The sequence below is a fragment of the Schistocerca piceifrons genome, chromosome 1 (genome assembly GCF_021461385.2).
Source record: "Schistocerca piceifrons isolate TAMUIC-IGC-003096 chromosome 1, iqSchPice1.1, whole genome shotgun sequence".
Lineage (NCBI taxonomy): Eukaryota > Metazoa > Arthropoda > Insecta > Orthoptera > Acrididae > Schistocerca > Schistocerca piceifrons.
The window spans coordinates 188,501,593-188,519,388 of record NC_060138.1 but is presented as its reverse complement, the minus strand read 5'-3'; the positions used below and the strand labels follow the sequence as shown (position 1 = coordinate 188,519,388).

General features: G+C 37.8%; 1 protein-coding gene across 10 annotated transcripts in view; it reads right to left on the bottom strand.

Moving 5' to 3' along the window:
- Positions 1-15,451, bottom strand: part of LOC124803764 (peptidyl-prolyl cis-trans isomerase FKBP65-like) — a 43,837-nt gene extending 28,386 nt beyond the window's left edge. For 6 of the 10 annotated variants that reach the window (XM_047264698.1, XM_047264702.1, XM_047264697.1 and 3 more), the window contains exon 1: positions 15,175-15,451. The gene's annotated coding sequence lies outside the window, so the exon portion shown is untranslated. The other 4 variants (XM_047264699.1, XM_047264706.1, XM_047264704.1 and 1 more) reach the window with 4 other exon arrangements.
- Positions 15,452-17,796: the final 2,345 nt, after the last annotated feature.

Sequence of the window (17,796 nt, the reverse complement as noted above, 5' to 3'; positions counted from 1 at the left end):
TCAGGAACTCGGGTGGGAGTCTCTAGAGGAAAGGAGGTGTTCTTTTCATGAATCACTACTGAGGAAATTTAGAGAACCAGCATTTGAAGCTGACTGCAGTACAATTTTACTGCCGCCAACTTACATTTCACGGAAAGACCACAAAGACAAGATAAGAGAGATTAGGGCTCGTACAGAGGCATATACGCAGTCATTTTTCCCTCGTTCTGTTTGGGAGTGGAACAGGGAGAGCAGATGCTAGTTGTGGTACGAGGTACCCTTTGCCACGCACCGTATGGTGGATTGCGAAGTATGTATGTATGTAGCTGTAGAATTTACTTACCGTAACTCCTTAGGAGATAAATCACAGTCTACTGGTTTATTGTGTGACCAGTCAAAAGCCTATGCCTTTTGCCTTGTAAGTAAATTAGAATAGTATGATGTCAGGAAGTTATAACTATCTACCAGGAAATAAAGCTGGTAATATGAAAGAGTCCTCCATTAAGATATTAGCTGAATTTTGATTAGGAACTAATTACATGTAGAGACAGATAGGATTCCATCTTAGGTTCTTCCTTTCCCCTGTGTATACAAAATTACACCTTAAAAACAGTAACATTACTATATGTTGAGACTGTTTTTGTTTGGAGATGACACAATCAGTGCAACAAATAGCAAAACAAATGTAGGTTTTTTTAAAGACTTGATAATGAAACTTTTGTGGACATTAATATCTACATTTACACCCACACTATGGAAACAGCTGTGAAGTGTATAGCTGAAGGTTCTTTCCACTGTTGTTGTGATCCTCAGTCCAAATCCGTTTTGATGTAGCTCTCCACAATACTCCATCCTGTGAAAGTCTGTTCTTCTCCAAATAACCGCAAACTACAGCCGTATGAACTTTCCAACAGTATTCGGTTCTTGTCTCCCTCTACAGCTTTTAGAAACCCTCCCCCCACACAAAACCTTCCATCCAATGCTAAATTGATGATTCCTTGATGTTACAGAAAGTGCCCAACAGTCAATCCCTTCTCTTAGTCAAGTTATGCCACAAATTTCTTTTTTCCCCAATTCAATTCAGTATTTCGTCATTGGCTTTGTGATCTACCCGTCTAATCATCACTATTCTTTCGTAGCAACACACATTTCACATGCTTCTATTCTCTTCTTACCTGCAGTCTTTGTTATCCATGTTTAAGTTCTGGACAAGCATATACTTTAAACAAAAACTGTCAGAAGAGACTTCCTGACACTTAAAACTTATGGTTGATATTAACAAATTTCTCTTATTCACAAACGCTTTGTTGCTACTGCCAATCTATATTTCTTATCCTCTCTACTTCAGCCATATTCAATTATTTAACTGTCCAAATAGCAACACTCACCTACTGCTTTTAGTGTTTGATTTCCTAATGTAATTCCCTCTGTATCACCTGATTTTATTCGACTACATTCCATTTTTCTTGTTTTGATTTTGTTGGTTCTCATCCTATATCCCCTTTACTGTCCATTCTGTTCAACTTCTGTTTGAAGTCCTATGCTGTCTGACAGAATTACAAACTCATCAGCAAACTGGCACTTTTTTTATTTCTTGTCCATGAACCTTTCTTTAAATCTACAAATTTTATAAAGGTAGGTTTGTCTTTCTTTACCCTATCTTCTAAGATAAGTCATAGGGTCAGAATTGCCCTGTGTGTTCCTACATTTCTCCATAACTCAAACTAATGTTCCCCTAGATTAGCTTCCACCAGTTTTCTATTCTCCTGTAAATAATTCATTTTAATAGTTAGCATACTGAATTCATAGTTCAGTAATATTCACATCAAACAGTGCCTGCTTTCTTTTGAATTATTACATTCTTTTTGAAATCTGAAGTTATTTCCCCTACGTCACACATCTAGCACACTAGACTGAATAGTTTTGTCATGGCTGACTCTCCCAAACATACCAGTAGTTCTGAGGGAATGTGTGAACTCTAGGGGGGCTTTTTTTTTTCTTAGGTCCTTCAGCATTCTTCAAATTCTTCTTTCAATATCATATCTCACCTTAATCTACTTCTTCTCCTCTTTCTATAATGTCACCTTCCAAGTCCATTTCCCATGTATAGCCCTCAATACGTTCCTTTCACCTTTCTCTTCTTTTCAAATAGGCTATCCTTTACAAATGTCTGCTTGTGTGTGTGTGTGTGTGTGCGGATGGATATGGGTGTGTATGCGAGTGTATACCTGTCCTTTTTTCCCCCTGGGCAAGTCTTTCCGCTCCTGGGATTGGAATGACTCCTTACCCTCTCCCTTAAAACCCACATCCTTTCGTCTTTCCCTCTCCTTCCCTCTTTCCTGATGAAGCAACCGTTGGTTGCGAAAGCTTGAATTTTGTGTGTATGTTTGTGTTTGTTTGTGTGTCTATCAACCTGCCAGTGCTTTCATTTGGTAAGTCACATCTTCTTTGTGTGACATGACATGAAGATATAAAAAAGTTGAAAGCATTAAGTTATTGCGATTGAAACTTGACAGCAAATTCATTTGGGAGAAGCATACCACAGAACTTCTGAAATACCTAAACAAATCTTTGTTGGCAATGCAAATGATGTTATATATAGGTGAGGTAAAAATAAAAACCAGTGGCATACATTGCTTACTTTTGTTCCATGGTATCACCAACCAAGCTAAAGTTTTCCAGATCTAAAAGCATGTAACATATGTTATTTGTGGTTTAAATTCAAGAATGCCTTGTAGAAGGCTGTTCAAAGAAACAGGCATACTACTGTTTCTAATATATTCATTCCTTTATAAAATTTGTCACAAGTAATATATCTCTCTTTCCAACAAGCACCTCCATCTGCAGTACCAATGCCAGGAATAAGAGCAATGTTCATAAGGAATTAAAGTCACCCACTTTGATCCAATAAGGAGCCCATCATTTACCACTATTCAATAGTTTGTCAGCAACAAATACAGGAGACCAAATTACTCCTACTATACTAACAAGAGTCTTAGCATGCCTAATTGATAAATTAAATAACCTAGCATGAATGCTACAAAATATTTGACACTGGCATAGCTTCAGTGCAGTGACTGTAGTAACTGCGGTTATCACCTCAATTGCACCAACAGTTCACCGTCCGTCAAAGTTCGGCAGGATGTGAGGTGTCTGAGGTGCCAGCCCATCCTGTCTTATTTAATGAGCCTGTGCTGGGGCACATGTCATACTATTTAGCCCAAAGTGGCATCTGTGTCATTCTGTAACGGTTTATGCTCTTGTTAACTTCACTCCACTTGCGGATCCTAGTACATCAAACAGGTACCGACCCAGCTATGTACAAGAACGATCTATAACACATTTATGACATTTATGGTTTCAGGATTAAAGTCATTGTATTTTTATTGGCGTTCTCAACTGTACGTGTTACTACACAAATGGCAACGAAAGTTTGTTCCTTCATGTGTTTTATGGAAAAATGTGGTAATGTCAACAGGCACATCCATGGAGATCGATCTGCAAAGTTTACTACAGCTGCAATTGGAAAACCAACAGTGCATAGAAATGTAGCACACCCAGCTGAACAGGGTGTCGATGAGTCTGTTAATGAGGCCTCAAACATTGCTGGCCTACCCACCTCCATTCCTCACCTATGACTAAGCTGCTGAAGACTGGGAATCATGTGAAAAGTGACTCCAGGTACACTTTGTGGCCTTCAAGGTAACAGACGTCAACTCCATTAAATCTCCTGTCCAGTCAGGGATCTCCTTGCAAATGTATCACTTGTTAGGGAAGCTGGCCTCGCTTCAGGACCCCTACATCTCTGCTGCTTGACAAAATATGTCGTTTGCTGTATTCCTATTACCGCAAGCACTCATATAATTTCCAGAGTTTTACAAGTGCAGAAAACAACCCCATCAAACCTATCACACTAGGGCTGTGGAACTGCAGGTGTTAAGACGCAAGTGTCATATCATTACTGCTAAATCTCGGTACTCTTTATGAGGCTACTACAGTTGGAGATTATACGGGCAGTCCATAATAAGGAAGTTCGCCAAAGTGCCTCGCAGTTTGAAGATCCCTCATCAGAAGTCTAGAAAGAGACAAAGACAGATTAACTACAGAAATTGTCATCAACAGATTAGAATTAGAAGAGAAGCGTCTGGAACCAGATTTCAAGTCCACTAAGTGCCAAGAAGAAGCCAAAGCATATGCAGCAGTAGACAGCAGTCAGAAAAACAAGTTTTTCCGAAGCCAGGACAGATACAAGCAAAACCAAAGAGGTGAGAAGAAGACATCCAACAGAAACAGACTCTGCTTGTCCTGTGGTGAAGCTGACCACATCGCCAGGGAGTGTCTACATTTCCAAGGAAAACAAGTGGGGGCTCCACCAAGCAAACAGAATTACACCAAGAAATCAGCATACAAGGCAAATGGATGCAAGCTCAACAGTTTTAAAACCGTTCCAAACATTGAAGGTCCATCAAGTGCAACTGAAAAAGAAGATGAAGAGATAGTGGCTATGACAGTGACCAAATGTGGAGAAGGTGCTGATGAAAAGGTGTGGGTTTTGGATTCAGGAGCATCACATCATATGACTAGTCACCAAGAGATACTACAGGACTTAGAGATGGGTATCTTTGGAGAAGTGAAACTGGCTGATGGGAAAGTTACTGAAGTGACTGGTAAGGGAACAGAAGTGCTTTTGGTGAAGGAACTGGATGGGAACTTCTTGTCTGTCAAACAGATGGACAAAAATCACATTCAGAAATGGTGATGTTAGTGTGTCTGTTGATGAGAAGGAAGTGTTGAGAGGAAGATCATCAAACAATAACATCTATTTAGTGCAATATGAATATTACAAAGTAAACAACAGTACAGTGATGCCACACAGTGACAAAACACATCAACAAATTGAAAATGAAGCAACAGCCAGAAGTTTTGTGGCACCAAAGACTTGGACACAGAGAAGCCTTACCCGAAGTATGTGGAGCCACAAACTACAAGGAAAAATGTGAAATTTGTGTGCAAGGAAAAATGAAAAGACAGCCTTTCAAACCGAGCCAAACTACTGCTGATAATATTCTAGAAGTAGTACATAGTGACATAGGTTATATTAGACAGACCTCCCTGGGTGTAGCACATTATTATGTTACTTACCTGATTGATCACTCAAGGTATTCGGTACTGAAAATGCTAAAGCAGAAAAGTGATGTGTTTGAGTCTTTTGTGGAATTTAAGGGACGTGCCATATGCGAGTCAGGGAGGAAACTGCAAAGCTTCCAATCAGACAATGGGACTGAGTACATCAACAGCAAATTTGAAGAGTTGTTCCAGGAAGAGGGCATACTACATCGGAAAAGCACAGTTTACTCTCCTCCATCCAATGGAAAAGCAGAGCGCCTGAATCAAATACTTTTATCCATTGTGAGGTGTCTACTATTTCAGAGTGGTTTGCCCAATACCTTTTGGGGGGAAGCTCTAATGTTGTCCTGCTATATCCGAAATAGATGCCCAACAACATCCCTTCATGGAAAAATCCCGTATTAAGTATGGAAGAAGAAAAAACTAACTAAAGATGATTTGGAAAGACTCAGAGTGTTTGGCTGCAGAGCTTGGACAAGCACATTGACATCTGACAAGCTCGGAGAACGGGCAGAAGAATGAGTTTACCTTGGAGTGGAGGCAGGATCTAAAGGATATCGTCTGTGGAGCCTTGGACAGAGAAAAATACTTTTGAGAAGAGATGTCACCTTTGACAAAAGAATATTCCCACTGAAGGCTACAGTAAACAAAGAACTGTCTCTTTCAGGGGCAGTAAACCTGAGGCAGATGACAACAGCTGAGCCACAAAGCAATGCAGTGACAGCAGACGATACCAGTATTGTGCGATTGGGTTTCCCAGATCCATCAACAGATGATGACAACACACTGCTGAGGAATACAGGTGCAGTGACAGGAGATCCATTCAAATCAATAGCTGTTCGAGGAGATGGGGGCCAATCCAGTGGTAGAGAAGATGAGAGGTACGGCACAGAAGATGATGTAGTTCCTGGCAGTGAAGATAGTGATGTGTGTGATGAATGTGATACAGTGTTGCAAAGTAGAATCTCAAGTGCGCATAGTGAAGTAGGGTTATGAAGGTCTTCACGCCTAGTGAAACCAAAAATGTGTGGTTCGTGTCTCTCTGCAAGTTTTTTTGCTGCTTTGTGTCAGGTGAATCCATCTGATCCAACATCAGTAGAAGCAGCTTTAGCTTCAATTCACAGGGATGAGTGGTATAAAGCCATGCAGTCAGAGGTGAGTAGCCTAAAACTTCACAACACATGGCAACTTGTTGACCAATCAAAAGCTGACCATGTTATAGGAAGTAAGTGGTTATTCTCAACGAAGAGAAACAGAGAGGGTGATATTATTAAATTCAAATTCAAAGCGAGGTTAGTAGCTCTGGGTTATAGTCAGATATTTGGAGTTGATTATTGGGACAGCTATAGCTCAGTGATGAGACGATGTAGCCTGAGGATCCTGTCAGCAATAGCAGTATTAAGGGGATGGAAAATAAGACATATTGATGTGGAAACTGCTTTTCTGAATAGCCCCATAAGTGGCACTGTTTACATGGAGCAACCAAGATTGTTTCGTGTGGGAAATAAAGTGTGTTTATTAAATAAGAGTTTGTATGGGCTTCACCAGGCAGGTAAAGATTCGAATGATTTCTTCTGCTCTGTGATGAAAAAAGTAGGTTTTGAACAATGTGAAAAGGATCCCTGTGTATTCTTCTCTAGAAATTTGATTATTGGAGTTCATGTTGACATGGTAGTTGCAATTGGTGAAGAAGAAATGATTATGACATTCATTAAGTGTTTGAAATCTCATATTATCATTAAAGAAATGAGTGACAGCTTGTTGATTTTGGGTCTTGAAATAGAACAGTCTCAAGGGCAGGTGAAATTAAATCAGATGGGTTACATTCAACAGATGCTAAAAGAATTTAAAATGCATGACTGCAAGGGCATATCTACACCATGTAATGACAACCGTTTTAGTGAAGATGATAATGACAGTCCAATTGACCAGAAATTGTACCAAAAGGCAGTAGGTTGCTTGCTGTACATACCTACGTGTACTCGACATGATATTGCTTTTATTGCAGGGAGATTGAGTCAGTTCAATTCTAAACCTTGTATTTCTCATTGGGCCAGGGCAAAAAGAGTATTTCGCAAACTAAAGAATTGAGTTTGTGTTTCCATGCTGATTGCCGTGAACTATTGCATTCAGTGATGCTGATTGGGCAAATGACCCAGGTGATAGTAAATCTGTGTCAGGCTACACAGATTTGTTAGCTGGAGCAGCAATCAGCTGGAAAAGTAAAAAACAATCAATTGTGGCAACTTCTACAGTTGAAGCTGAGTATATTGCCATGTTTCAGACATGTAAGGAGGTGGAATGGTTTATTGATTTTTTAAAGGAGCTTAAGTGTTCTGACTTTGTTAGATTGCCCCTGCAGGTCAATGCAGACAACACAGGTGCAATTGAAATCACCAGAAAGAAGTGGTGTATCAGAAAGAACCAAGCATTTCAGGGTCCACTACCATAAAGTGAGACACACTGTCTTGGATGGTTTTCTTAAGTTTAAGCATGTGTCAACTAATGACAATGCAGCTGACATTTTAACTTAAGGACTACGCAGCATTAAAACTGAGAAATTCAGAGACATGTTAGAATTAAGATGAGTATTGTTTACTATTGGAATTTGTGGTGTATTAGTGTCTCATTTGTGTTCCATTGTTTGGTACTAGAATTTGTGATGGTTTTATTGTCGCATTTGTGATCTTAATTTCAGTGTCTCATTTGTGTTCCTATGTTTGGTACTGGGATTTGTGATGGTTTTATTGTCTCAATTGTGATCTTAATTTCAATGTCTCATCTGTGTCCCTGTGTGCAATATTGGAAGTTGTATTCTTATGTTCAATATCAGAAAGGTGAATTTTTGATACTGGAGTGTAACAGGATGAGACTACTTACTAAACTGCGCTCTTTGATGCTCACCGAGGGGAAGTGTTTTAATTCAGTTGATCTAATTCAGTGAGACATCAGTTTGAATACAGCACCATTTCCAGAGGGCCTGTACCTTCTGTTTTGTCTTCTTGTACGGGTGCTCTTTGGAGGAGAGTTCGCGCCAAGTTGAGGTATTAAGCAGAACAAAAGTGTGATGGCTTTTTGCATTATGTAGACTGAGTGTTGTGTAGAATAAAATAGAACATGTGGTTTAATACATGAGTAAACAGTGACGACGCGTACTTTATGTTCTTAGTCAAATAATTATCCTCATCCTCATTTAAAGGAGACAAGCGCTAAAGAAAAGTTAACGTTTACTATTTTCAGTAATGTAGTAACAATTTTAGTGCAGTGCCCCATGTTCTTAGAAAGAGACACTAAGTCTATGACTGAAGCTTATGATGAAATGTGCTTACTGAAGAGAAACCAGAATAGAGTAAAGATCAATTTGTTCTGAATTGCAGTTAAGAATGCCTTCAGAAAGAACCAAACTGGAGAGAAGTTTTATGCAGTTCTATCACGAACTCTTACACTAACTTCAGAAATCGTACAGTTCCTCAGAGGAGAAAGTTGTAGTGAAGCTCCAATTTTTTTATTCAAACAGACACATAGGTTTTTCTTCCCTGGAAGCTGGCATGAAATCCCTCCAATTAACTGAAATAATTGATATGGAGAAACTATATGAAAATTTTGCCTTGCTGGGTACAGTCCTACCAGCATTTTGGAGAGTAAAGACAATGCCTCAAACAAGTAGTTGTCAGTGTTTCAGTTGCAAATAACAACAGAAATTAATAATTACAAAACTTCTGCCTTTTGTAATGAGCATTCCTGGGCCAAATACATTTGTTGGATGCATTTTCTCCTCAATGTCTAACAAGTGGTCAGACAGTAGAAACAGTTGTTTAGTAGATCTGATTCCATGTGAGCTACTAAAAACTACAGACATAAGCATGTCTTTTAGAGACTCCCATCGCATGATAAAAGTTAGACAGCACAATTTTAAAGTCAGGTCAAATGTGAAATACAGGTGGAGAAAATAAGGTAGTTCTATTAATGTTTTTTCTGCAAGTTTTTCATACCTAATACAGTGTACTATGTGCACTGCTAAGAGGGTGTAGTTTAGTTTCCTTAAAGAATTTTACAATTGTCTCATTCTCAAACTAATTATAATTTAATTGAAATTGGTAATAACATTTGATTTCCAAGTATTTATGAACTATGCTCTATTTTTGTGGAAAGTCTCACATATTTTCAGGTAAATGTCGCTCAATTCCTATATCAAAAAGTGGCAACCCTAGAAGCACCAACATATGTCTGATACAGACTCAGACTACTGTGATGTTTTTCCTAGTCTTCTTATATGGGAAAAACAAAGGAATTCAATTGAATGCGTAGAGAAAACTGCTGCAACAGTAAAATATCTGTATTTCTTCACTGCTGAGAGATTAACCTCATTACAAGTCGTCACATGACAACAGTTTGATATCAAGTAAGATTTACAAAAGAACTTTGAAATATACTGAACTGGAATGGAGTGTAGATTACAGGGATAGTTCATAATGATATAATGACGAACTGCCTTTTGATGGTGAGATACAGAACTGGTATAACAGAAGTATCTGATTCCATCCATCTGCTTTGACACGTGACGTAATAGTGTTGTGGCGTGCGACATCACTACAGCACGGAATTTTTGAGTTGATTGTGTTTGTAGACATCCTGTTGTTACATTTGATGGTGCTCTTTAGTGAGGGATGTGGACGTGCTGAGTATATTGTGTGGCATTGGGTTCATTTTAGTATCCGCTGGCATAGTGCTAACATGGTTTTGAGTTAAGGTAGTTGGTGGGATAACTTGGGCTACGGATGTGTTTTCAGCGAGTTATTAAGTTTTTTTTATGTGTCTGACATTTTTGTTAGGTCCGATTAATTTGGTGTTTGCTGTATGGAGAAAAGTCTAATTTCTTTGGTCACCTATGGATATGACAGTGAAATTCACAAGTGTATCACTATGTTTGGAGATGGGTGGGTACTGACAGCTGCGGTTAAGCTATACAGGTCAAGGAAAATGTCCGATTCCTGTGGTTTGTTCATGTGGCAGAATTCTGTAATTCAATTTCTTTTTTTTTTAATATTATTTGTTTTGGGATGGTGCGCCTGTTAGTTTTGTTTCATTTTTATTTTTGTTCACATTTGTTAGCACGTGTATGCAGTGATGTCATTGTCGTCATTCTGTATATGCTGGAAGTAGCCATTTCCGCCGTATTGATGATTTCATCGGTCAAAGCAGAAAGGTGGAACTGGACGCTTCTGTAATGCCCAAAATTTTTAAAATGATGAAATCAGACAGATCTACCCTTGGAATGGATGTTGACAAATGGAAAGATATGAAGCTGGGTCCACTGACTATATTAACAACAGCATTGTGAAGGAAGTCTGATTTGTTAACATAAAGATAACAAAGAACATAATGAACTACATATAACAGAAAGATACCAACATGATCTTTTCGATAACTGGAATGATACCAAAAATCATTATACCAATTTACATTACTACATACCACAAAGAATACAACGAAATACAAAAAAGTATATTCAGGGAAAAAAACTGTAGGGGGATTCCATTGTCACGGGTGGGACAGTTGCACTACGTTTTTCAACAGTCACATGCTGGTATAACATAAAGTATAAATAGAAATAAAGTAAAAATTGACTGGTTGCCTTACAAATAATTGTTTTACCTTCCCTTTAAATCTGAATGTCAAAAGTTTACAAATTGAGCTGTTATTCATCTTTAAAACTTTGTCACGGGTGGGACAGCAAATAGACGTAGCATTGAGTAACCACCAACATTTTAGAAGAATTCTGTGATTTATGCACTTATTTTCTTTTGAAAATATTGAATTCACATTAATAAAACAATTCTCTACATGACATAATATCAATAAATATTATATTAGTAATACTTACTTACAATAATTGCAATCAAAGACTGTCACGGGTGGGACAAGGAATTGTCACGGGTGGGACTCATGTGAAGTACAATCTTTTTTTTTTTTTTTTTATTTAAACTGATTTTATTATGTCAGTTAGCTATGAATCAGTAGGTAACATATACTTAGAGGGCACTTTAGGTTTTAATAACTTTGTAGAACATTTTTGTTGCTTATAAATAATATAAATTTTGGTATAGTATTAGTCTACAGTTCTGAGTACTTTATTATTTCACTTGAAGAATGTACCACTTTGAAAAAATACACTTGACCTATCACCCACTTTCGAAAATGTCTAAATTGCCGGGAAACTCATAATATTAGGTGTCCCTAACATGTTTGCCATCTGGATTCGGGAGAATAGCAAGAACTTGTTTAAACTCTATGTAGGATACATCCTGCTTGTCAGCTTTAAATACCTTTGCTGAGTCCCCAACAGATCGCATACACATAATCTGTATTTCCCCATTGTCTTCTACAGTTCTCTGTGCAATTGCAACATATCTGTATGTAGTGGATTTCTTTCTTGCAGTTTGGAACTCAACTAAAATAAATGTTCCTGGCATGATTTGTTCCACAGCTGGTTCTGAACCTGTAACTTCTTGGGAATTGGGTGTCAACAGGACATCAGGATATGATTCCTCGTCACTCATCTTAGAATTTGTGTAGATTAGTGAATATATGTTGGGTGAAAGTGGGAAAACCTCCACTTTCTCTAAATCTGATTTTAGGAAAGTTCTACCACATACTAGGTTACAGGTATTGTAACCGTTGAAGTAATGCTTGCTGCGAATATCTTTTATTTTTTTAACAGCTTTCCAGCGACCATCCAGAAGGTCTCTGTTTTCATCAATATGATCTTTTGTCAGAAGAAGAAAGTTTATTCCAGAAACAGATGATTTGGCACAGTCTAAAAATTCCTGTGCATTGCTGATGATGACTTTTCATTGCTTAACTTTATTCCAAACAACCCTTTTTGTTACAGCTCCAATGCCATCCACTGCACCTTTCCCTGTGATGTTGCAAAGAAAAACCATTCTCCAGACACTCCAAAGTCTTGTATCATGTAGCAGGGGTTAGAAATGGTGAATTTGTTCTTAAATTGACCTGTGCAACCATCAGAAAAAATTCGTATCGAGGTCAAATTGGGGAGCTCTTGTTTCAGCTTACTTATTGTACTCTTCAAACATGTATAAACTGAGTACTTGTCATGGCACAGTTCATCGCTCACAATTGCAAATGGCTGTAGCCCTGTTTTCATCCAAACACAAATAGTGACCACTGTAATCTGTGTATGACTCCAGTGGGCACTTTGTATGTCATCTTGTGCCAGTGCTACATAGTTTTCTGCAAAATCTATTTGCAATATCACTTCATCATCACTAACTGATGCTTTCACAGTCTTGAAAGTTCCAGATTGCATCCTTTTGACAAAGAAGTGCTCCTTGAATGTTTTTAGTTGAGACTAAAGTTCAGAGAGAGCTTCACAAAGTGTTCCACTGGTAGTAGTCTGTTTAGGGTGACACTCATGTTCGGTCCATTTTCTCCAAGATATTATGTCACACAAATCAAACTTTCCACCTATTAATGTGTGTAAATTCATGATGCATTTCTTTCATTGACTTGTCATGCATATTTCACTTTCTACATCACAGCAAACAAGATTCATAAGGTGAGTGTGAGTAGCAGGGAAACTAGCTATTTCTTTGTGAATGGCTTCAATGATGAAGTTGAAGTTAGCATGATATCTGCACACACATACATTGTGAGGCATTTGAGGCGTTAGAACGACATTTTTAGGCCGCAACTCGTAGAATTTTGAAATCTTGATATCAGTATCTGGATTGTCTTGCTTAAAAAGAAAAAAATACTTCCTTAACTGTCATACTCATGTGACGTTTCTGCAAGCTAACTCTTTTCCCAGTTTCATGGTCTACAATAGACTTTACATCCTTTATACCAGGTGTCTGCCTGCTGATTTCATCATTTGTGAAAAAATTTTGTATTTTGAGCAGATTATCACCTGTAAGTTTATGAGACGTTTTCTTCACTACTGGGAAAATCTGCTTTACTACCTTTTTAGGTAAGCTTTCACTTACAAGCTTTTTTATTACTGCTGATTTTTTTGAGGGGCTTGAAGGAAGCACCTTCTTTACCCAAGAAACGGCTTTGCCAATGGACTGAGGACATTTATATGATCCTAACTGGGAAATACAGGTCTCAGACTGATCTTCAATTAAAACGGATTTTAGTTTAAGTCTGTACTTCCTTTTTCTTTCAGCTTCCTTCTTTTGATATTCCAATAAAGATTTTTCACTGGAGGATACCTTCATCTTCATATTTTCCCTCCTTCTTTTATCCCGCTCTCTTTCTTTTTCTTTATGGACATTGTACTTGCTGGTATCTTTCTTCAGTTTTTCTCGAAGTTTTCTCATACACTCTGCTGATGTTGTTTTCCCCATTTTCAGAATAAACAGTAAGTTTTTATTTAGTGTAAACCATCAAAGCACTTGTTATATCAACCAATTTAACTTAACAATAACAAGAAGTGTTAAATGGTTTAGATTTGAGTAACGGGTGGGACACAATTTCTTTTAACATTTATAGATGATCATTTACAACTTAGAAGGTGCCTTATGGTTCATTGGATGTTTTTATTTGTTTTTCTTACTTCTAACCTAAAATATATAGAATTACTATAATTACTGAATTAGAAGGTAAACTTTTTCATGTTTTTTGTCACGGGTGGGACACTAAATACATAGTAACTTTTGTGCACTAGCTGCATACTTAATAACTTACCTTTCTTTAAAAACTGAAGTTTGTCAGAAAGATAAGATTCTGCTCTTGAAATTTAACAATTAAAACATCAACAATCGCTACAACCCAAATTTAAACAGCAGCCAACACAAAAAGCAAACCTTTTGTTTTCCATCCTCATCTGTAGAATCGCCAACTTTGTTTAACTATATTTCCTCAGCTAATTATGTAATTTTTATAATCTTTTCAGGACAGTAAAATTCAACTTTTGTAGATTCGAAAAACTATAACATTGTTAAATTTGGCATTTTTTCAAAAAATAAGCCTCAGGCTCAGTTTGGCATGGAATGACCCTGTAGTCAAGGATGCTGAATAGCTAAAGAACCTGTGCAAACAGCAATGAAACTTTACCAGCAAAAGAAAACTTGAATTCTGCATTCAGAGAATAAAAAGCTAATGGGACCACCAATAAGAAGACATGAAATGAAAGAAGGGTTCTTGTATAAATGGCAAGACAATTTCAATCCAAAAAAGTCCTTTCTGCAACTGAATTGTTGCCATGTTTTGCAAGTCATACAGCTTCTGTTGGTATCCTGAAGTTTTATAATTTGGTTCTATACACACAATCAGTTACAAATATTGTCTGTGAAGAAGATGTGGTTAATGAAAAATAAATAAACAAACTCATTTTTCCAAACACCTTGGCAGTCTCACATAAAATGGTACACACAAAACCAGTAATTACAAGGTGACAAGTAATCAATGACATAATATGGGTAAGATGTTTATTACCACTTAGCGAAGTTCCATGCTTTCGTGACATGACAGCTAGCTATAATAATTAAATAATCCTTCATAGCTTCTGACAGGAGAAAATCTCCTGATTCATGTCAACCAAATGTGTTGCATGCTACCATATTAAAGGCAAAATAACGCAAGGATACTAGGGAAACGTCAATAAATCTGATAAATATACATTTCAAGCATGTGATTAATAATGTCTTGATATGTATTTCTATAATGATGGCAGAGCAAGACATAACTAGCCAAGGTGTCAAGTATATAATTTGTGGGCATTATACACTATCTGCAGAATTTGTTCTTAGTAGATCAACAGTTTTCTTAGCAGAGGGTTAAGTTCCTCGTCGACGACGATGCCATTAAGTGACAGAGCACAAGGCAGACTTGGGAAGGAAGTCAAGACATTACCCTCTAGGAGAACCTTCCATACGTTTGGCGTATGGGAATGATTTCGACAATCACAGAAAACCTAATCCTCGACTGATGGCCGGCAAACAGAACTCCGGTCCTGCTGAATGTGCCTTCAGCACTGCACGATGGTGATCAGAATTAAAACTGAACGGCAACCATCTCAAGTTAGAACATACTGACGGTACATACCCAAAGAAACCAATTTTCCGCTTTGTGGAGTTGTGTCCTAATGTCGACAATCAAGGAGTGTTGTAAACACTTAATGGAAATCCTCTATTTTATACAGCGGCTCATTAATTCAATCTGCATTTCAAACATTTGACATGCACTGCTGCTCAGACAGAGCTTCCTAAGATTGTAACAAGTAATTAGTCAAGAGACATTTGTGTCAACCTAAAATAACCGACAGCAGCAATACCTAACCAAATGTAAACATAAATTGTTTCTCAGTTGCCAATTTGTCATCTCCAAGAATGTTTATATGAATATCTTTGGTTTCAGAATAACATTGATATATTATTATACGTCCATGCTAAAGGTAGTGGAATGCGAAAGATGTTGTCGCCGTGTTTTTCCTAAGAAGAAGATTGGAACAGAGCTGCTGCGTACTCTGCTGCTAACTGTCTTTTTAACAAAAGTACATAAAAACCCATGTTTTTGAAGTTGGCGCCTTCTGCTAGTATCGGAGGTCGAATCCTCGCCGCAATCACTAGGGTTACAAACAAGATTTGGTGATCATCTTTCATCTTAATCTTTATGTCATCGCTTGCGTAGTTTTCCTTAAATTATACGAAGGTTGCAACCGGAATTAATTTTTTCTGTTGAATATTCTCCCACAAGAGAGATCCAATATCTGAAAGTGAAACATTATTAAGTTTTACAGTAACTATTCATTTGCAAGAAATAGAAGTTTTTGTCATAATTTGGTCATAAGAAAGAAAGAAAGGTGCAAAGGATAAAGAAAAAGAGATATCTGCCGTTTTTTCAATATGCATGTAGACATTTCTTCACGCAAATAAGTGCATAAGTTAGTACAATACTTTTATTTCTTCCTGATTCGAGCAGAGGATAATAGTAGTAGTACTAGTTTATTTGTCCATGGGTACCGTTTTACAAGGGTGCTAGACATCATTTGTTTTTTAGCATTTAGAAATCAGTTATTTCCGCTTAATTACATATTTGAAATAGTTATGTCACAGTCTAACATAACAGTCGCGACACTTCGCCTCGATTTTGTTGCCTACAGCGCCAGCAGCGCCCCAAGCGGCTGGTAGGTTGAACTGTGAGTTCGGCGCGATCGTGAAAGCAAATAGTGATTGTTTATTTTGATTTATACAATGATTTTTACCATCGAGAGCGTTTGTAGCGCAATAAATTGCAGCAACAACAGGAAAAAGACACCACAGCTGTGTCTTTTTAGGTTTCCTAAGGATCCTGAGAGGTATATACCATCATGTTACTAAATTGTATCGTCAGGATTCACTTGCAAACTATATGTGTATAAATGATAAATGTTTCGTTTTAGGAGCAGAAAATGGCTAGTTAATAGCAGACGAGAAGACCTTATGAAGAAAGACCCAGTTTACCTGTATAATAATATTAGGTTTTGTCCGCTACATTTCGAAGAAAACCAGTTCGTGAACGCAGACAATAACAAACTCGTGTGGAATGCAGTACCCACACTGTTTGACATCCCAAATAAGCCACTTCTACTGACGATGAAGAGGAAACTGCCACAAGAATTCGACAGTCAATCTAAAGCTGTAGAACAATCGTATGACACAGAAGTAGCCAGTTCAGCTCTCCATGTATCAGTGCAAGATTCGTGCGAATCGTTACCACAGACGTGCTTTGACGATAAAGTGGTTAGATTAAGTGCAGCTGTTCGTGTCTTACAAAAGCGTGTGAAGTGTCAGATTGTGCAGATCGAGCGAAACTATTACGGGACAAGGAAAGTGCCTACAGACACATTGTTTGAAAATTATTCAAATATTTGGTTTTTCGTGAAATGTAATGTAATCAGCACATTATAATGTTTTCAGCATATTTCTGCCACTATTTGGCAGTTGCTTGACCCACTTAGAATAATATAAAGATTAAGGTCGTACTTGTGGCAACAGGCGACAATGACACACACAGTAGGCCTACAGAACGATAAACGAGCTGTCGATCGCTTTTGCATGTAGATGTACATGTCTGTGCTTCTTACATGTGAATCTGTGTATTTATATTCCTTTGACATCAACATGATAAGCTGCAATTCTGTCCAGTGTCACAAGTGTTTCTTCACGAATGTGTTGTAGCTTGCCACTCTATTCATGGTTTTTGTCCATACTTGCGCTTATTTTAGAATCATTAATAGAAACATATATGCCTTCTGATGCTAAACAAACTCTTGGAGGCAAGAAAATAACTCGAATAATTCGGAAATTACGTAGGAAATGGATGCAAACAAACATTATGCTTACGACGCGTCTGACGTTCACCTTACCTGCCGCTTGGAGCGCTAGTGTCGCTCCATCTGTCAAACGGCAACAACTTTTACAGCAGTAAGTGTCGCGACTGTTATGTTAGACTGTGGTTATGTTTTGAGAAATATTCTCTTCCAGCTTACATCTTGAATCGATACTTACCACAAGAAATGTATCATCTGCCTACATGAGGGCATACAATATACGTGTAGTATGAATAGGGTAGGCCCCAGAATTGAGCTCTGTGGTCAACGGTATTTCACAAGTCTGAAATAGGATTACATGCTTTTATGAGGAATGAAATAGTGAAGGCAGCAGAGGATCAAGTAGGTAAAAAGAC